General features: G+C 36.7%; 1 protein-coding gene across 5 annotated transcripts in view; it reads left to right on the forward strand.

The window, feature by feature from the left end:
* The window catches only part of LOC120515603 (D-ribitol-5-phosphate cytidylyltransferase-like), a 117,102-nt gene extending 95,325 nt beyond the window's left edge, over positions 1 to 21,777 (forward strand). For all 5 annotated transcript variants that reach the window (XM_039736716.1, XM_039736714.1, XM_039736712.1 and 2 more), the window contains 2 exons: positions 17,699 to 17,785; positions 21,758 to 21,777. The gene's annotated coding sequence lies outside the window, so the exon portion shown is untranslated. The remainder of the gene's footprint in view (positions 1 to 17,698; positions 17,786 to 21,757) is intronic.
* The last annotated feature ends 422 nt before the right edge of the window (positions 21,778 to 22,199 follow it).

Consider the following 22,199-nt stretch of genomic DNA (forward strand, 5'->3'; position numbering starts at 1 on the left):
CAAGTAAATGTTTACTAAACCGCCGCCTCTCATTCCTTGGCGATCTACGCAGTAAACCTATAATTGGAGCGATGATTCGATCAAAACAGCAGCTACCATCAGAGCTAAGCCACATTTCACATTTGCAATAAAATCAATTTTCCTATCACTAATAAGATGCGTTGTTGGAAAGCGTGTTGTTGGTTAGTGCTCTAACATTTAATAAAGCCATATTTAATGTTTCGGAAGAGCAGAGCTGAATTTTATGTGTGTTATGGGTATTCGAGTTAGAAATGAAGTTATTTTATTAGCGCCTCTATGCGTATTTTTATTTAATCTATAATCTATTTTTATAGATTTAATACATTGTTTATCTAGAGGTGTACTTGTAATTAAATTATTTGTATTTATGCCACACTGCCTAGATTTTTACATGCATTGAGGTTATTTATTAGAGTAGTAATGCAGTGCACTTTTGGAAGACTTTGTTAAAGAATTATCAGGTCCTAGCAAAGCATTACAGAATGTGTTGGGAGTAGAAATAGCGAGTGAGAACCGAATTACCTTAGCGATATTTTGGAGAGGACCCGGGCACTGAATCTATTTGGATGCAGACCATCCTGTTTGAAGAAACACGGCCTCTCCCAAAAGAGGTCCCAGTTGTCTATGAACCCGATGTTTTGATTCTCGCAGAAGCCTTTCAGCCAGGTGTTTAATCCCAGCAGACGACTGTAATACTCGTTTGATCTTCTAATGAGAGGTAAGGGACCCAAGATAAAGATTCTTACAGACGGTGTCCTCTCCTTAGTGGCTTTGATTAGTGCTGCGAAGTCCACCTTAAGAATCTCCGACTGTTGGTGTCGTTTATCCCGGCATGAATTACGATGGATCCACTGCCCTGTTCTTGTGCTTCTCGAAGACTTTCGGCGTACGTCTCATAACATCTCGGACATGAGCACTGGGAAAACAAGAAACAAAATATTTCTGATTATGGCAAACCATAGTGTCAGCAGTTTTTTCCTACTTTTTCTACTAAGTACTAGAGAAAAAAAAATCAAAAGTAAAAATATTCAATTCATTCAATAGACAGCCTAAATGTTCAGTCTGTAAATGTCATTGTTGTTTGTAATAAGTTAAAATAAAGCACAACTCAGTGTTATCACTTTATTGTTTGCCTATGCCTATGGCTATGGCAAAAAAAAAATACCAGCTTGAACTTACAACTGACAAAAAACACAAAAGAAAGTAATTGAGTGAATGATGTAAACAAGGAAACTGCAAACCTCTGCTTAACTGCATTAATATACACCTTGTGCGACAATCTGTTGTATTCTGTGTCTTAGCTGAATCCCTTCTCCTACTTTTCTTAGGTTTTGTGATTGTTACACTACCAGACTTTTCTTGCTATTTTCACTTATAGCATTAATTTACATCATCGTAGCAAGTGGTGGTGTGCACCTGTGACTTCTAGTCAAGTACAGTAATCCCTCCTCGATGCGGGATTGCGTTCCAGACCCCCCCATGATAGATGAAAATCCGCGAAGTAGAAACCGTATATTTGTGTGGTTATTTTTATATATTTTAAGCCCTTATAAACTCTCCCACACTGTTTATAAATATTCCCTGCACAGTTATACAGCATAATCCCTTTGTATTCTCTTAGATATTAGGTAAGATTCATTGAAATTATGTATGTAAACACACTGTTTATATACAGTAAAACCTAAATGTTATTTTAAAGATATCGAGCGTCTCCGATATCACATATGTTACAGCCATTACGATAGACAGGCCACCAGCAATAAATACGTACAATGCAAGAAAATTGTATACAGTAAATGTGTGTACAGTGACACTGAACGACTTACATGTACTAAGTACTGTAAGTAGAAAATTAATTATGGTTACTCACCAACAATGACACGATGACTTGTCCGATAACAATGAGTTTAATTTTACTGCACAACAAAGGAGAGAGTTACAGCCCTTCTAAAGGAGCCTCTTCAAGCGATTGTGTAGCACTGCCGTTGTTCTTCTTCTGGCAGTCTTCAGTCCAAATCCCTTAAGCAGATTCCATCCAGACTACTGCCTTATTACATCCACCTACAACTCGTTTTGCACCCTGGTTAAAAGGACACTGCGGGCGTAGATCTTATATTCCTTTCATACTTTTTAAATAAAAAGAAGCCTCATTGATGCTGTAATGGTGTCCTACAGCGGTGTAGCTTTTCCCTTCCTTCAACAAATTCAAAACGTTTACCTTTTCGGCAATCGTTAACATCTTCCGTTGGTGCTTGGGCACGGCCCCTGAAGCAGTTGCAGGAGCAGATCATTTTGGAGCCATAATAAAGGGCTTGACTATGCACAAAGATAAAACACAAAAGAGCACAAAAGTTAACTCTTTACACAGCGAAACACGTTGATGCTGAATGAGCGAGACGAGACTTCCTGGTTAACACCGCATTCAGCACACAGGAACTTAACTGCATGCTCTGATTGGTTAGCTTCTCAGTCATCCACCAATAGCGTCCCTTGTATTAAATCAACTGGGCAAACCAACTGAGGAAGCATGTACAGGAAGTAAAAGACCCATTGTCCAGAGAACCTGTGAAGCAGCTAAAAATCCACGTTATATATTTAGTTATGCTTACATATAAAATCCAGCTAATAGAGCGAAGCCGTGAAAGTCGAAGCGATATAGCGAGGGATTACTGTACTATGAAATTCCAGAGGCTAATTGATTACGGTTTGTGATTAGGTTGTAAGGTTTGGCCACCTGGGTATAGGATAGTTAACAACCAATCAGCTCTTACCTAGAAGTGGAATGCATACAATGTGACAAGGAAAAGAAAACAAGTTTTTTTTTTATACCATGAAAACAGATGAAAATTTTCTTCGTCCAGTATCTCACGTTTGTCATACCTTACAGAATTGAAGAAGGAAAAGGCAGCCTGAAAGTACAGCTGAACTCACCATATCAGGAGAACATTCATATACTCAACAGTGTTGTCAGGCAGCATGTTGATTACTTGTCAAAATGAGACTATTTTGCAAAACTTTGAAATTAGAAAATATGAAGAAGTGGGGTAATCCATCATACTTTCGTTTTCCAGTTATTTAACCTGACTTATTGAAGGCAACAAGATCCAGCAACTGCAATCGCTAAACTGGATAGTTGCACTGACTGAAAGTCGTTTAGTGTACCTTCAGTTTAATGCAGTTTATTATTTTGCAATACTAGTAATTGTTGCCAGACATGTATGCAAGTCAAAGTAAAAGCATATTTACCTGTTGTAATAAAAATTAAAGTAACATATGTTTATAGCAAGAAAATATTACTGATTGTGCTGACATCCACCATAAAATATAATCTTACTTAGAGTATTAACAAAAGACTTTCAGTATTGTTCAGTAAGTGTTGTGTCTCTTCTGTTTACTTTTTTCATGATGTCAAAAATGCAACACTGTTTTCAGCCTTGCTTAACTAATAACGTATTTAATCTATGAATAAATTTTGAATAAGGTGTCAGTTTCGGTTATAGCTTCAGTTTCACTGGGTATTGTGAAAAGTTTTATCAGATTTTCAATTTTGGCAGTAAGTACTGAAAACAAAAAAGACTGGAGGACTGTATCACAGGCAGTCAAAAATTTTCTTGGGCCATTACAAATTAGCCATTAAACATTTGCCATGCTTGCCTGCATCTTAATTAATGGTAGCTTTAAGCAACTAGAAATGGTCTGCATTTGTATAGATTTGTCGTAAGTGATGAGCTCCACTTCTCCTGTGGTTTATGAGAATTATTTGATTCACTCATTTAAGTGATACAGGTGTATTCATGTGATTCATACAGTAGACAGCATGTTGTGGGAACTATTGACTGCAGTGTTTGGTATTCTTTACTGCTTGTTTCAAAATGTCATCATTCAATTCTGTCATCTTTTGTATAACCATTTTAGGGCAGATTATCTTCTGACTGTGCATGAGTGTCATATTCTGAGATTACCTGTATTGCAATCAGCACCTTTTAGTGACTAGATATATCATTAGGCCAGTCTCCAATAGAGCAGTGTGTAGGAGTGCACAATAAAAAAATTAATAAACTTGTGCTGTCCAATATGTGGTTGGATACAGGAGAAATGGAACCATAACAACTGAAAAATAATTGGGATGGCAACTGGGTCTTAAAGTAAATGCCTTGTGGCAGGAATGCACAGGGGCCCTGAGGTCACAATTTAACTTAAAAATAGGGCTCTGGTTAGCCACTATCACGCAACAAATAATTCTCCCTAGGAGCTCTGGAACCGTTGGGTCTCAGTATAAAAAAAAGACAGCTCGCTTGAGGCAATTGGCTTTTTATTTCGGGAAAGCAGGAAGGGCCGAGCTAATTACCCTCACTGGGCGGCTTCTCCGAGCTGCACATGGAGAAGGAGAAGACACAATTGATGACAGTGTCCACTCTCGCCCCAGTGGGTTAACACTTATCTCAAGTGAGCCAGCAAGGAGATCCTCCAACAAGAATGTGTGACCAAAAATACATTTTCCCATAGGTATTGGTTTAATTTCCGTGACTAGTGTTTAGAAAGCTAGTGTTTAGGACAGCTGATAAGTAAGTAGCAAAACTAGAAAAAAAGATCCATTTATTGGTCCATGATAGATCTACACTTGGAGGTCATTACAATTGAGTAAAATATACAAAGTGGTTGATATAACCAGCTTTGTTTCAAGTATTACAGAGGTGTTTAATAATGTTCCTGTATCCAGCCACGGATTGTGTAAGTACTCTTTCAGGGATGTAATGATTTATGAAATGTAAGGATCATATTCTATTTAGAGTTCCATTATTCTTAACATTCACCTAACTAAATCTGGCAGACTTGCAATTTTTATAAAAAGTTCACAGAATACACTGACAAACAGGCTATTCTACTTAAATTACCTTGTTTATCTTTATTCAGTTAATTCTTTTAAAATCTCAAGAATTATCTACTACACTACTTTGTTACATATTTTATGTATCTATTGTTCTTGTGATGTGGAGAAAATTTTCATGTAATATTTTTTAAATATTTAGTTTGAGTTTGGTTTCAGAATTTGCTTTGTTGCCTGGAACAGGTATCAATGGTTATACCATACTACCCATCCTGCCCATATATCCTTCACTGTCAGACATAAAAATGGCAGTATTAGATCAGTCGTTGTTAGTGGTATGTGGTAAAATGAAGAGACTCGACAGACTTGCAAACAATTAGGAATTGCCCGTATAATGTCCAGTGGACTAGCGCAAAAAATTTTAAAAGTTGGATCAAAAGAAACATTTGACAATAGAAAGCAAGTAAGGTGGTTTTATATAAAATGGCAACGGAAGGAAGTATGGCTGGAAATTGCATCATAACGGAAAGGTGGAAGTGACATCATCATGCTAGGACCGGAAATGGTGTCATCAAAAACACAAAAGAAAGTAATTGAGTGAATGATGTAAACAAGTGAAAACTGCAAACCTCTGCTTAACTGCATTAATATACACCTTGTGCGACAATCTGTTGTATTCTGTGTCTTAGCTGAATCCCTTCTCCTACTTTTCTTAGGTTTTGTGATTGTTACACTACCAGACTTTTCTTGCTATTTTCACTTATAGCATTAATTTACATCATCGTAGCAAGTGGTGGTGTGCACCTGTGACTTCTAGTCAAGTACAGTAATCCCTCCTCGATCGCGGGGATTGCGTTCCAGACCCCCCCATGATAGATGAAAATCCGCGAAGTAGAAACCGTATATTTGTGTGGTTATTTTTATATATTTTAAGCCCTTATAAACTCTCCCACACTGTTTATAAATATTCCCTGCACAGTTATACAGCATAATCCCTTTGTATTCTCTTAGATATTAGGTAAGATTCATTGAAATTATGTATGTAAACACACTGTTTATATACAGTAAAACCTAAATGTTATTTTAAAGATATCGAAGGCCTCCGATATCACATATGTTACAGCCATTACGATAGACAGGCCACCAGCAATAAATACATACAATGCAAGAAAAATTGTATACAGTAAATGTGTGTACAGTGACACTGAACGTACTTACATGTACTAAGTACTGTAAGTAGAAAATTAATTATGGTTACTCACCAACAATGACACGATGACTTGTCCGATAACAATGAGTTTAATTTTACTGCACAACAAAGGAGAGAGTTACAGCCCTTCTAAAGGAGCCTCTTCAAGCGATTGTGTAGCACTGCCGTTGTTCTTCTTCTGGCAGTCTTCAGTCCAAATCCCTTAAGCAGATTCCATCCAGACTACTGCCTTATTACATCCACCTACAACTCGTTTTGCACCCTGGTTAAAAGGACACTGCGGGCGTAGATCTTATATTCCTTTCATACTTTTTAAATAAAAAGAAGCCTCATTGATGCTGTAATGGTGTCCTACAGCGGTGTAGCTTTTCCCTTCCTTCAACAAATTCAAAACGTTTACCTTTTCGGCAATCGTTAACATCTTCCGTTGGTGCTTGGGCACGGCCCTGAAGCAGTTGCAGGAGCAGATCATTTTGGAGCCATAATAAAGGGCTTGACTATGCACAAAGATAAAACACAAAAGAGCACAAAAGTTAACTCTTTACACAGCGAAACACGTTGATGCTGAATGAGCGAGACGAGACTTCCTGGTTAACACCGCATTCAGCACACAGGAACTTAACTGCATGCTCTGATTGGTTAGCTTCTCAGTCATCCACCAATAGCGTCCCTTGTATTAAATCAACTGGGCAAACCAACTGAGGAAGCATGTACAGGAAGTAAAAAGACCCATTGTCCGCAGAACCTGTGAAGCAGCGAAAAATCCACGTTATATATTTAGTTATGCTTACATATAAAATCCGCAATAGAGCGAAGCCAAAAGTCGCCTTGATATATAGCGAGGGATTACTGTACTATGAAATTCCAGAGGCTAATTGATTACGGTTTGTGATTAGGTTGTAAGGTTTGGCCACCTGGGTATAGGATAGTTAACAACCAATCAGCTCTTACCTAGAAGTGGAATGCATACAATGTGACCGCAAGGAAAAAAGAAAACAAGTTTTTTTTTTATACCATGAAAACAGATGAAAATTTTCTTCGTCCAGTATCTCACGTTTGTCATACCTTACAGAATTGAAGAAGGAAAAGGCAGCCTGAAAGTACAGCTGAACTCACCATATCAGGAGAACATTCATATACTCAACAGTGTTGTCAGGCAGCATGTTGATTACTTGTCAAAATGAGACTATTTTGCAAAACTTTGAAATTAGAAAATATGAAGAAGTGGGGTAATCCATCATACTTTCGTTTTCCAGTTATTTAACCTGACTTATTGAAGGCAACAAGATCCAGCAACTGCAATCGCTAAACTGGATAGTTGCACTGACTGAAAGTCGTTTAGTGTACCTTCAGTTTAATGCAGTTTATTATTTTGCAATACTAGTAATTGTTGCCAGACATGTATGCAAGTCAAAGTAAAAGCATATTTACCTGTTGTAATAAAAATTAAAGTAACATATGTTTATAGCAAGAAAATATTACTGATTGTGCTGACATCCACCATAAAAATATAATCTTACTTAGAGTATTAACAAAAGACTTTCAGTATTGTTCAGTAAGTGTTGTGTCTCTTCTGTTTACTTTTTTCATGATGTCAAAAATGCAACACTGTTTTCAGCCTTGCTTAACTAATAACGTATTTAATCTATGAATAAATTTTGAATAAGGTGTCAGTTTCGGTTATAGCTTCAGTTTCACTGGGTATTGTGAAAAGTTTTATCAGATTTTCAATTTTGGCAGTAAGTACTGAAAACAAAAAAGACTGGAGGACTGTATCACAGGCAGTCAAAAATTTTCTTGGGCCATTACAAATTAGCCATTAAACATTTGCCATGCTTGCCTGCATCTTAATTAATGGTAGCTTTAAGCAACTAGAAATGGTCTGCATTTGTATAGATTTGTCGTAAGTGATGAGCTCCACTTCTCCTGTGGTTTATGAGAATTATTTGATTCACTCATTTAAGTGATACAGGTGTATTCATGTGATTCATACAGTAGACAGCATGTTGTGGGGAACTATTGACTGCAGTGTTTGGTATTCTTTACTGCTTGTTTCAAAATGTCATCATTCAATTCTGTCATCTTTTGTATAACCATTTTAGGGCAGATTATCTTCTGACTGTGCATGAGTGTCATATTCTGAGATTACCTGTATTGCAATCAGCACCTTTTAGTGACTAGATATATCATTAGGCCAGTCTCCAATAGAGCAGTGTGTAGGAGTGCACAATAAAAAAATTAATAAACTTGTGCTGTCCAATATGTGGTTGGATACAGGAGAAATGGAACCATAACAACTGAAAAATAATTGGGATGGCAACTGGGTCTTAAAGTAAATGCCTTGTGGCAGGGATGCACAGGGGCCCCCTGAGGTCAGCAATTTAACTTAAAAATAGGGCTCTGGTTAGCCACTATCACGCAACAAATAATTCTCCCTAGGAGCTCTGGAACCGTTGGGTCTCAGTATAAAAAAAAGACAGCTCGCTTGAGGCAATTGGCTTTTTATTTCGGGAAAGCAGGAAGGGCCGAGCTAATTACCCTCACTGGGCGGCTTCTCCGAGCTGCACATGGAGAAGGAGAAGACACAATTGATGACAGTGTCCACTCTCGCCCCAGTGGGTTAACACTTATCTCAAGTGAGCCAGCAAGGAGATCCTCCAACAAGAATGTGTGACGCAAAAAATACATTTTCCCATAGGTATTGGTTTAATTTCCGTGACTAGTGTTTAGAAAGCTAGTGTTTAGGACAGCTGATAAGTAAGTAGCAAAACTAGAAAAAAAGATCCATTTATTGGTCCATGATAGATCTACACTTGGAGGTCATTACAATTGAGTAAAATATACAAAGTGGTTGATATAACCAGCTTTGTTTCAAGTATTACAGAGGTGTTTAATAATGTTCCTGTATCCAGCCACGGATTGTGTAAGTACTCTTTCAGGGATGTAATGATTTATGAAATGTAAGGATCATATTCTATTTAGAGTTCCATTATTCTTAACATTCACCTAACTAAATCTGGCAGACTTGCAATTTTTATAAAAAGTTCACAGAATACACTGACAAACAGGCTATTCTACTTAAATTACCTTGTTTATCTTTATTCAGTTAATTCTTTTAAAATCTCAAGAATTATCTACTACACTACTTTGTTACATATTTTATGTATCTATTGTTCTTGTGATGTGGAGAAAATTTTCATGTAATATTTTTTAAATATTTAGTTTGAGTTTGGTTTCAGAATTTGCTTTGTTGCCTGGAACAGGTATCAATGGTTATACCATACTACCCATCCTGCCCATATATCCTTCACTGTCAGACATAAAAATGGCAGTATTAGATCAGTCGTTGTTAGTGGTATGTGGTAAAAATGAAGAGACTCGACAGACTTGCAAACAATTAGGGAATTGCCCCGTATAATGTCCAGTGGACTAGCGCCAAAAAAATTTTAAAAAGTTGGATCAAAAAAGAAACATTTGACAATAGAAAGCAAGTAAGGTGGTTTTTATATAAAATGGCAACCGGAAGGAAGTATGGCTGGAAATTGCATCATAACGGAAAGGTGGAAGTGACATCATCATGCTAGGACCGGAAATGGTGTCATCATGCTAGGACCAGAAGTGACATTATCAAGCTAGGACCGGAAGTGTTGTCATCTTTTGGGAGTCAGAAGCGGAAAGATGCCTTTGCTAGAACGCCCTTCTGTGGATCTGAAATGAAATGAAGATGGTAAGTAAGGAATTGCATTATTTTTCTTCAGTAAGTCTGGTGAAAGAAGGAGGGAGGCATTAATGTTCAATAATAACCCTTTATCTCGTGAAGATTCACTTACCCTAGGGCTTGTTGGCTACCTCCTAAGTGCTCGTGTGTGACAGGGGGGTTGTTAACTTTTTCTGACAAACCGGTTAAGTTGAAGAGTTACTAAACATTTTGAATAATTATATTCTGCTAAATCTGCAGAAGTAGCCTACAGATGTTGATATGTATAATGGATATGCAAATTGACCTGGCATCATTTCAGTCTGTTTGCTTTCCCAATTCTTTTCCTCCTTGGCTAGGTTCCAGCTTAGCTCTTTGCTCAAAATGTTCAAAGGCAAAGCAAGATGAAAAGCATACACTTCAGAATTTTCAGTAGTTAAATGCTGTAAATAAAGCAAAAACGTACCTGTTAGTTCCATGTTCAGCACTATGTATCTATTACATTTAAAGCTAAGTTTGGCAGTTTTTTAATTATGGCCATTGTCATCAACAGTTAAAAAGTAAAATAAAAAGAGAAAGCAGTAGTATTAAAAGTAGACTGAGCTGCAGATCTGTGGCTGTTACGCTGAAAAGTTATTTTACAAATAAATGGAGGAACTTGTGATTCATTACACCTAGTTAATGCCTTGTTAGGTCCTTGTTAGGAGGAGGAGTACAGAAAGGTAATCAAAGACTTTGTTAAATGGTGCGACTCAAACCACTTACACCTTAACACCAGCAAGACCAAGGAGCTGGAGGTGGATTTTAGGAGGCCCAGGCCCCTCATGGACCCTGTGATCATCAGAGGTGACTGTGTGCAGAGGGTGCAGACCTTTAAATATCTGGGAGTGCAGCTGGATGACAAATTGAACTGGACTGCCAATACTGATGCCCTATGTAAGAAAGGTCAGAGCAGACTATACTTTCTGAGAAAGTTGGCATCCTTCAACATCTGCAGTAAGATGCTGCAGATGTTCTACCAGACGGTTGTGGCGAGTGCCCTCTTCTACGCGGTGGTGTGCTGGGGTGGCAGCATAAAGATGAAAGACGCCTCACGCCTGGACAAACTTGTTAAGAAGGCAGGCTCTATTGTATAATTAAAGTTGGACAGTTTAACATCTGTGACAGAGCGACGGGCATTAAGCAAACTCCTGTCAATCATGAATAATCCACTGCATCCACTTAACAGTGTCATTTCCAGGCAGAGGAGTAGCTTCAGTGACAGACTTTTGTCACTGTCCTGCTCCACTGACAGACTAAAGAGATCGTTCCTCCCCCACACTATGCGACTCTGCAATTCCACCCGGGGGAGTAAATGCTAACATTAATTTTATTTTAATTTTTTTCATTTTTATTACTATTTAATTTAATATTGTTTCTTTGTATCAGTATACTGCTGCTGGATTATGTGAATTTCCCCTTGGGATTAATAAAGTATCTATCTATCTATCTATCTATCTATCTATCTATCTATCTATCTATCTATCTATCTAACTTTTCAAGACTCTAAGATGAATTAATCTGGTTAAAAAGGGAATTGGTAGATTGTAGAAATAAAACCAGAAATATTTTTAAGATATTAAGAATGGCATTATAGGAAGCACCTCTTTTATACCACCTGCTGCAGCCAAAAAAGGATGCAATCCGATCAAATGGTTCCTTTTTCACAACCCTTCCTCTTTTCCATATACAGTAATTTCTGCTAAAGAATGTTCTGTGTGAAGGTTATATGCATGTGAATTAGAAAATTAAGGGTTACAATATGTTTTGCTGGGAGCAAATCTTTGCTTTGCTTTCCTTAAAATTTACAAAAACAAAATGAGAGACAGCTGTTGGGTTTTGCATTAAATTTTCTTTGATACTAGGGATGAGAGGATTTGCCAGGTATGAAAAGTTAACATAGGACAGATATAGAATCTCAGATCTCAGAATGGACAGGTCTTTCTGTATAACCTATCATGTGCCAGAATGGTCCTCACGCGTAATTTGAATAAACCTGGAGGCTTATGAAGGTTTAATTATCTGTACATAAAAGCACACGGAGGGAATCTACTTTCATATGTAAAAAAAAATTTTTTTTGATTTTATTTTTATTAAAATTAGCATTAACCGTAAAGTTTTTAGCAAAATTGGTCCCAATATTTATGGAAGGAATATTAAAAAATGTAACATATGCAATGTTGTCAACTTCTCTATTATGTCAGGAACAAAAACTCTAAATTTGAGAGGATCATTGCTCGGTTGAGCTGTTTCAAGGAATCAGAGCTCACCTTGTGTTCTTATGGGAAGTTGTACACTTGGAAACAGTACCACTGGTAGAAACTCCAAACCACGGTGGTGAAAATATCCATGCAAGTATCGGAAATAAGTGCAGAGCAGGAGGCTCACTCTTTCTTGGACCACCAGTATTAAAGACTGAAATATCAAACGATGGTAAATGCTAATGTCTTTGAGACTATACGTAGGATGGAAGAGACCCAGAAAGAAATAAGTTTTGGCTGTGGAAAACTCATTTATTGTTGGATTTGACATCTGAATAGGCTGCTGAGCAGAGTTGAGAGGAACCAGCTTCCATTACATGTATTGGAGCAAATGACATAGGTAAAGGTAGGCTGTCAATTCTGTAAAACCACATTTAAAGAGCTTAGTGAAAACCTCAGGGGCAGAACTGACAAGGTGGTCTTTTCTGAAGGTTTACTTGTGCCACTCACTAATCCAGGTAGAATTAAGGAGATCCAAAGGTTAAACACATGAATGAAATTTATGTGTAAATTAGAGGGGATAAGGTTTATAGGTTTTTTTGGAACAGGTAGGGCCAGATGGGTAGGTACCAATTTACAGAAAATGTGTACACACCAATAATTTGAAAGTAAGAAGTTGGAGGTTAGGCAAGGTTTTTAAGATTTAAGAGTATGACAAGTCCTAGAAAGTGTTATTATTAAATTAATATGTACACATCCAGAAACCTCATGGCATATTGGAATATAATAACCAGCAGGGAAAATACATAAGAAACATACTTTTTTTTAATAATGAGTAAAATGTAGTTTTTCATAATAGGAATGAGTATAATATTAAAATAATTAACAAAAGACAGGTAGGAAATGGAAGAGTATAAGTTAAATGTATACATAAAGCATACACATCTGTAAATATATGAAAAAGGTACTAAAGTGAGATTATTTTGCACATGTCAGATGAACTAGCTTAAACATGCTAAACTGGACCATAGATCTCATATTCATTTTTTAAATTGAAAGTTAATTTCGCCTCATTAAGGATATACTAAAAAACAAAATCCAATTTTTTTTTCCCCATTAAGAAAAAAAATATATACAGGACCAAGGTTTCAACAGTTTTCCTCTTGTCACCAATATATAAGTATATTCTTAGTACAATAGTTTTTTTTAAATCCTCTCTTTCCAGTGTTTAGGTAATTGTAAGTCAGTCAGCCAGTCAGTCATTTTCCAACCCGCTATATCCTAACACAGGGTCACAGGGGTCTGCTGGAGCTAATCCCAGCCAACACAGGGCGCAAGGCAGGAACAAATCCCAGGTAGGGTGCCAGCCCACCACAGGGAACACACCCACACACCAAGCACACACTAGGGACAATTTAGGACCGCCAAACTACCTAACCTGCATGTCTATGGACTGTGGGAGGAGACCACAGCACCCGGAGGAAACCCACGCAGACACAGGGAGTACATGTAGACTCCACACAGGGAGGACCTGGGAAGTGAACCCTGGTCTCCATACTGTGAGGCAGCAGCTCTACCACTGCTCCACCTTGCCGCCCACTAATTGTAAATCAATTCTTATTATTATGCTTGGATATGCAATGTACTGCACACTGTTAAATATAACACACTGAATTAACCCAAAGAATCAGTATGGAGGTCTTCCAAGTAAATTTCACTTGATACAATAGGACATTACTAAAAATTGATTGTACTATGCAGTAATAGAGAATCAAGTACATTAACTTATATTTATTGTGAACAGAAATGTACAGAAAAATGAACAAGAAATTGTCATGAACATCTTAAATAATATTTAGTTTAAAACTAAACACATTGTGTCAAATAAAGTAATCAAGATGCATAGACAGATTGGTACGGGGTGGCTTAATGCCTCCGTGTCCATTGGCCTTTACAGAGCTGTTGTGGTGTGTGTGTGTGTGTGTATTTGTGTGTTCATTTTTTTCCCTTCATCAGCCAGCATGCAATGTGTAACAAGGCATACATAATGCAACTTGTTTAAAAAAGATAATTCATTTTTTTGGGAAGTTATCATTGTACATAGACTTCCACCAACATGCACAGATACATATACTGACACCAATATAAAACACACTGTTCTCGATTTTTTGAACATCATAGAATCAGAAGTTGAACTTAACTTCGATAGCAAATATTTGATCCCATAGCCAAACTTCTATTTACATGAAAATAAAATTACTAACCTTTCGAAAAGAAAATTACAAATATTCTGTTATTGTCTAAGCCTTAAATCTCCAAAGGAGTAAACACTTGATATGGATTCACTTTTAACCTTTCTTAAATAATACCATCTGAACAGTTTTGAGATTATGCTTAGCCACTGATTTACACATCTTGCTCAAATATTTCTGGTTTAAATTAAATATATTTTAAAATTGTATTATGACAGTGGAAATTTGTAAAGAAAGGACCTACTACTTTAATTAAATGAGTTAAAGGAATTAACAGCTTAATAGATGATATATTTTCTAACTTAAGTTAGGGTTAAGGTGACAGTATGAAAATTCTTTTGACAGAAATTACTGTATAGCTTTACATCTTGCCTGAAGAAGGGGCCTGAGTTGCCTCGAAAGCTTGCATATTGTAATCTTTTTAGTTAGCCAATAAAAGGTGTCATTTTGCTTGGCTTTTCTCTACATTCATAATGGCTAACACGTACAACAACCTAGTATAGCTTTACGTCATTTTGAGTCTGATTTTTCAATATCTTCATTTGGCAGTTTTCATCTATGATTCTTTGCAGATTGTTTTGTAGGCAGTTGAAGGTTAATGTTAAGACATAGAACTTTAAACAATAAGGCTTCTGATTCAACTACCACCACTAATTCATTAATAAAGTTAAAGGCCATGTCAGATTTCTTGACTTTTCCAGTGATTTTCAGTTGTAGACTTCATTACATAATCTTAGTTAATCAGGGGCTGTCATTATACCCTCTTGTGACCTTCAGTCAGTGAGTATGATATACCCGGTGACTCAGCCGAACTAGTCTGCAACTGGACTTGAGAAGAGCAAACAGGTTTAATTTGGTAATAAGTCATAGGAGCAGCTCTATACTCATGAGAAATGACAACCCACAAGCACTTACCTGGAAGTACAATCCAGATAATGCAGTGACAAGGAATAAGCAATGCAGGTGTTTTGTCTGTCTAATCTCTCATGTTGTATGTACCACAATAGAATGGAAAAAAGAAAAAAAAAATGTTGAGAGTGCAGCTGAACTTACCATAACTTTCAACCCTTTAGATGCCCTCCAGCTCTGACAGGCAGCATGATATTGCCTGTCAGAAAAAAAGTATGAGCTTGAGATACTTTGAAAATGCGAAACTGTGCTGGAAGTCACCACACAGTTGTATATTTTGACATACTTTGCAATTATTAGTAAGGTAAATTGACATACTCGGGTGACAAGATCAGCAAATCCAGTATTCAAGTTTGCCATCTACTCCAGCTAGAAGTTGTGCAATGTGACATCAGCTTTACTTAACCTGTCTGTACTCTATCTATAATAAAATTTGTAATTATAAGATATTATATGTTAAACATGTGCACTGCTCTGGCAAAGTTACAATTGTTCTTTATATAAAAAGTAATATTACTTTTGTGGTATATCCACTAGACTTTCTGTATTTGATAGACTAATACCTCCACAGGCCAAAGGAGAAGGTAGTATTGGTAGGTGTTGATTGGTAAAGCAATTAAATGTTGTTGGCATTTTGTATTTTCATGTTAAAAGGATGAAGAATACTTCTAGTTTCAGTCATGGGAATGTGCTGTAAACACATGTTGAGGAACAAAAGATTAAAAAGGTAACAATGTACCTAGCTGGAATGGTGTCTGCTGCCATACCTGGAGTACTTGCTCGGACTGTAGACTCTCAGTCTGGCTTTCACTTGCCAGTCTTTTGTATGCATTGCATCTTTGAAGTACTGCACTTTACAGGTACTCCTATTCAACTGACAATACCATTGTAGTTCTATCAGTTGCTTATTCAGTTCTTCATTAATTCTATGAACTAGGTCCTTCTTGCCCAGTTGTTCGTTTTAAAAGGCATTTTACAGAAAAAAGGTTTTTGTGATTCGATTTACTTTTCATATCCTGATGGTAAACTTGCCTAAGATCTTTGTTTCCTTGTAATTTTATCATCCTCTTTGGCCATTATATTTAAATGAATTCTCTTGACACATCTGTTAACCGCTTATTAGAATGCAAATAAGTGTATTTCTTTTAGAATAATGTGAGCTTGTTCAAGTAATGACTTACTCACTTTTTAAATGACAATTAATGCTTGATGTAACTGATTCCTGTTAGGACTGGAAATATCAACATAGTAGATTTGATAAAAACTTATCAACTTGTGATGTTTTTGTTTTTTGTAAGTACTGTACTTGTTTATTTTGGTACTTTTTAAATGTTAATTTGCCTCTTGAGCTTTGACTATACAACTGATAACACCAGAAACAAAATTTATTAGCAATATTTCAGAGGAAAAAATACTGTAGCATTTGATAATATAGGAGAAAAACATTTTGAATGTGCAAAAAGAGTGGAGGTTCTGTGGGAAAGTATTGTGTTTCAAGTAAATCTATACTTATCCAGTGGCTACTGGTAACAATGGCTGAAAAAAATGGTGGTTTTCTCAAATCCATCCATCTAATGAAGAAGGCCTTGCAATGAAACTTGATAATAACTGTCATCCCTTTTAATGGCTAAATAGCTTTAATATGTAAATTGCTAGGTACTGCACAGATTGGCTGCTTCCAACAATTCACAGTAATTCTCTATGAATGCATTAACAGCCCTGTCAGTATTTTAACCTCTTTGGATTTGTTTTGTGTAAAAGAGTATTTTAGGCCCTTTGAATGTACAGTTTTAATAGTTTGTTCAAAATTAAGGTTTCAGATCACTTTGCAGACACCACTGTGCTCCTTGGTTATCAGTCTTATTACAGCCAATAGTAGGCTGGAATGTTTTTGATATTCAAGCAATACAGTTTTAAAATAAACTGTATATGATATATGCAGTTACCTGATTGTTTTGCTGTCATATCATAATGTCTGTTCTGATTAAATTCCACAATCTAGTTTGATATTAGCAATTTATGTAATGATTTTTATATGGTATTAGAACTTGTTAATCAGTACTGGCTTTCAGAATTTAGAGCTGGTACCAAACAGCAAATAACGGATAACTCCAAGTTCTGATCTTGTTGACGTAATAAGGGAGGGCAGTTCCCACTGTGAAGTCTCAATCTTGAATGTGTCAAAGCCTGTGGTTTTGTTTTGTGAAGTCTACAGAATGAACGTATTTCTACCTATGCAATTAAGAGGAAAGCTGATGTTTACTTCCAATACCCTAAACCCCAAAATGCTGGTACCACATTTTAAAATGTGGGTTTTGGTACTTTTCCAGTACTGGTATACTGTGCAACCCTGGCACCATTACTGAAGTTTAATGTGCTACAGTGCAAGAACCTTACCACACCTTCCCAAGCCTTTTTGTGTGTATCTTTTACTGTATTTTTAATGATAGTAGGTATTCCAAAGAAAGCAAATTGTTCATGATCTTTGATGTATACTTAAGCACCTCAGATTCCACTATAATTATTATTATTATTTTGCAGGAGGTAGAAGTTATATCAGGAGAATATGGAAAAAGGAAATTATGTATTCAACATGTGTCATCCCAAGAAAGTTACAATATTATTATAGTAAGTATAAAATCATTAAGTCAGAAATGTACAATGCAATTTGCTGGTATCAAGATGGGTTTCATTTTGCAGTTATTTCTGTCAAGTTAGTCTTAACTCCTGGCAAACTTGGAATTTAATGAGAAAGTTAAAAAATACAGATGAAGATGATATTGTGCATATCAAGCATATGCATGATTATTTACATGAAAAGGTATTTGTTTGGCATTTCTTTTTTGTATATTTAAATCTGTTTGTTCAATTGTTTTAGAGTTTACCTCTTATTGTAGTCAAAGATGAAATAGTCCTTGAGAATTGCTAGAGCAATTTTCAGCTAATTTAAAATGCAGAGCAAAGATCACTGCCACCAAAATACTTTGGTTTTTCCCCAAACAATTTCAAAATAGTTTTCCTGGAAATGTGTTTCTGGAACAGCTACATAATAATTTAGTTCTTAAACTTACTTTGTGCAGTTTAAATATTATATGACATTTTTCATTAAATGGCTTTTCTTTTATTTTGGTGTGCATGTTTATTTAAAGTATGGATGTTAATTTGTGTATCTACAATAATCTTATTGATATCAAACAATTAAGTTACTATAGAAAACAGGAACAAAATTTGAATATCTGAAGCAGCCAAACAACATTGATGGCATTTGCCAAAATGTATCAGCTTTTGTTTGTGTCTACTAGTATAATTGTGTAGCAGCCAACACTATGTCTTCCTTTCTTTCATGGACTCACCAAGGCATCAGCATGCTTGGAGATGTTTTTGACATGTGGATGATTGTTGCTGAGGTCTAGTTTCTGTGTTACCTTTTCTTTCTTCTTTTATCTCTGACACGGGTCAGTCATTAAAACGTTAAGAGTTCTGTTATCTTCCCCTTATCTTTCCCTCAATCTTTTTATCTCTCTTATTTCCTGTATCTGCATGTGAAGCCAGTCTCCAGTCTGTGCTGCAATACATAAGCCAACATATTCAGTTTCAATGGTTCCACAAACTATTTTGTACACTCCATAAACATTATGGCTACTGACACTTACTGACACTTTTTCTTTTTTGTTCCCCTGGGACTTCTCTCCATATGTTTTGGAACTGTCCCTTGTCTCCTTATTGTAGTCATTTTCTCAATCTTCCTTCTGGTGATTGCATTCCAACCAGGCAACTTTCTCCTCCTAGATTCCCTCTGTTCTTCCTCTCAATTCTGTGTACAGTATGATTTGGGCATAATAGCTGTTAACTTGGCACTGTCCCTTGCTGGAAATCCCATGGTTTTCTTTTTCCATTTTAAATGGTCCTGTTGGAAATCTCTGTGTCTTATGTGTTAGATTAATATGCTTTTCTGTTCTAATATCAGGAGGTTGTCATCTGTTGCCAGGTTGGTTGGGAGCTGAGCTGCCATTGCTCAGTGGTATAGAAATCTATTATTCCTTTCACCATTTCCCATATTTCTTTAGTTTCTGGCTCTTTGGTTGGGTTGCAGTATAATTCAATTGTACTGATTAAATGACAATAAAGGCTTTCTATTCTATTCTCTCATTTAGCTGTCTTGATACTTCTCTCTTCCCTTTTTCACACAGGGCTAAATTGATCTAGAAAGGACAACAGTGGGGTGTTTCTATTTAATCTGTTTGTTTTAAAATTACATGAAATTATTCACTTACTATACACAGTAAAAACTGATTTCACCTTCTGTAATTCCGTCACAGACTAGCCTCTCCATATGATTGTTTTTCATTTGTTATTTTTTTAAAGTTCTTAATTTACCTTTCTACTGGCTCCTTTACTTTGCAGTGAAAAGAACATATAGTTATTTCCGAATATTTCTGTTTCTTATTCACTATAAATGTGTATTAAGGACTGACATTTGACCATGTTAGGAATTACTACAGTCAAAAACACCAGAAAATATTAACGTTTTTATTGCTGAAATTGTCTCACAAGAGCAATTACTGAAAGATGGAAGAAACGTTACACTTAATATTGTGCATGACAAATATTTATACTTCATCCTGGACATATGATGTTCATTAATTATTGATTGAATAAATGTAAACTTAAATTGACAAGAAGAGGTTTGTAGACTTTGTGCATTACAAAAAAAGTAAATTGCAGGTTTTTTTTAGCTTGCGAAATGGCTATGTTCAAAGGATCTTATACTGTACATATGCTTAGGAATGAAACAAACCTCTTCATTAAATGAAAAAGATAACACACACTATATCAAACAAAAATGTTTTCTTTGCTATTTAAGGCAAACTTTAATACTCTACACTGTTGGGATTTGTTTTGTAAGTCATTAAAGTGCTTTAGCATAAAATTATTTAAGCAAAACGACATGCATTCATTAATTTATCATAGTTACTGAAGGGCTTTGATAATGTAGAGAAAAGAGGCCATGTTCTGAATCTCTCCTTGAGTCTTTATATTATTAATGGCACTATAGGAGGTGATTCCCTAGGTGGATATAGTTTTCCTACAATGGTTTTGCAGAAAAAAAAAACAGATGTCAGGGAAGCACACACTATTTCACAATAGTTAATGCGAGTCTGAAAAACATATACTTACCTTTCTTTTTAAAAAAAAGTGCATAAGTAATGTATATCTGTCAGTAGATTAATTAACAAAGCATACAAAGAGTATTTCATTCCAAAAATTAAACAGTCACTGGAGTTTATAAATCTCCTGAAGGTGCAAAGGAATGAAGTAAGCAGAGCTTGAAGAGAGAATGCTGAGCAATTATTTATCTTTCACTATGCCTAAACAACAGATTACAGATGGACCAGACCCTTTCAATTTCCTGGCATGAAACATTCTTTTAATATAAATGAATTTACAATAAATTTTAAAGATGATTGTTAAACTAAGTATGTTAAAGAAAATGTTCAAAAATGGAATTGTATCAGACCATAAGGACCAAATATAAAGATTATAGGCCTCGGTGACTGTTATTTGATTGAGTTTGGGCTGTGTGCATTGGTGAGCCATTCCATTGACTATCCTTCTGTCTGAAGTATATTCCATCATTTTGTTCAAGGCTGTTGGATAGCCTCCACCATTTCTTTGTGTTTCTAAGCCTGGTAAATGTGGATTGAAAGATGCATGGATAGAATCTACACCATTAATATCTGGTTGTATTATTGGAGCTGAGTAATATAGTCCAGTGAGATAGGATTAATCATTTGACAGTAAACATTAACTTAGTTACTTCTCTGTAGTAGTTTTCACAAAATTATTTGTCTCTGTTAATGTTGAAGTCTAAGAAGTCTACCATCGACCGCATCCTGGCACTGAGGGTTCTCATGGAGCGCAAATGCGAATATCGGCAGAGTTTCTTTGCAGCGTTTGTCGATATTCAGTAAAGCGCCCGACTCAGTTGATCGAACTGCCCTGTGGGACATCCTGATGGTTTGCGGAATCCCCTCGAGGTTGCTGAGTTTCCTGGCCAGCCTATACACTGGTACTGTGAGTGCTGTGCAGAGTAGAGGTAGAACCTTTGTGTTTTTCCCAGTTGATTCTGGGGTTCGTCAGGGGTGTGTTCTTGCTCCTACTCTGTTCAATGCTTGTATGAACTGGGTGTTGGGCAAGGTCATGGGGTCCAGCGGCTGTGGGGCATATGTCGGTGAAGAAAGATTCACGGATCTTGACTTTGCTGATGATGCTGTGATCTTCAATGGAGGCTTTGAGTGAGGAGTCTGAATGCCTGGGCTGCGAATGTCCTGGATAAAACCAAGATCCAGGCCTTTAATGACCTCTTGGGCACAGCAATCAGCAGTGTGTCTGTCTGCGGAGAGAGTGTTGACCTTGTCGAGAGGTTTACTTACCTTGGCAGTGACATTCATGTCTTTGGTGACTCTTCCTATGAAGTCAGTAGACGGTGTCACACACGCAGTGTGTTTAGGAGACAACTAAAGGGCTCGAATACATGTGATTCCACGCTGGACCAGCAGGTGGCGAAGTGCACTAATTTTCCCTCTCGATCTTTTGCAGACCATTCTAGGGAAATCCCGGGGGCTCTGGGGCAGCCAATGACGTCACTTCTGGTTCCAGTCCTGATGACATCACTTCCTCCACTGACCTTTAAAGCTGCCATCTTGTGTTTAGAGAGGCAGTTCTGTTTTGGACTCGATCTTATGCATTAAAATATGTTTTTGCAACTGTTTTGCAGCTAGGAAAAATGATACGGGTGGCTGCCCCAAACCATCGCAATGTCTAATGGTCATTCTTATTACAATGGATTGGGAGAGCATGGGGGGGTCATAAGGTCGCTGGAAAGGGATGTGGCGCTCCGATATCTATGCAAAAGGACGAAGGTCCAAGTCTTTAGAGTCCTGGTGCTTCCTGTCTTGCTGTATGGTTGCAGACCTGGGCGCTATCCAGTGACCTGAGATGAAGACTGGACTCCTTTGGTACTGTGTCTCTCCGGAAAATC

The sequence above is a fragment of the Polypterus senegalus genome, chromosome 15, assembly GCF_016835505.1.
Source record: "Polypterus senegalus isolate Bchr_013 chromosome 15, ASM1683550v1, whole genome shotgun sequence".
NCBI lineage: Eukaryota > Metazoa > Chordata > Cladistia > Polypteriformes > Polypteridae > Polypterus > Polypterus senegalus.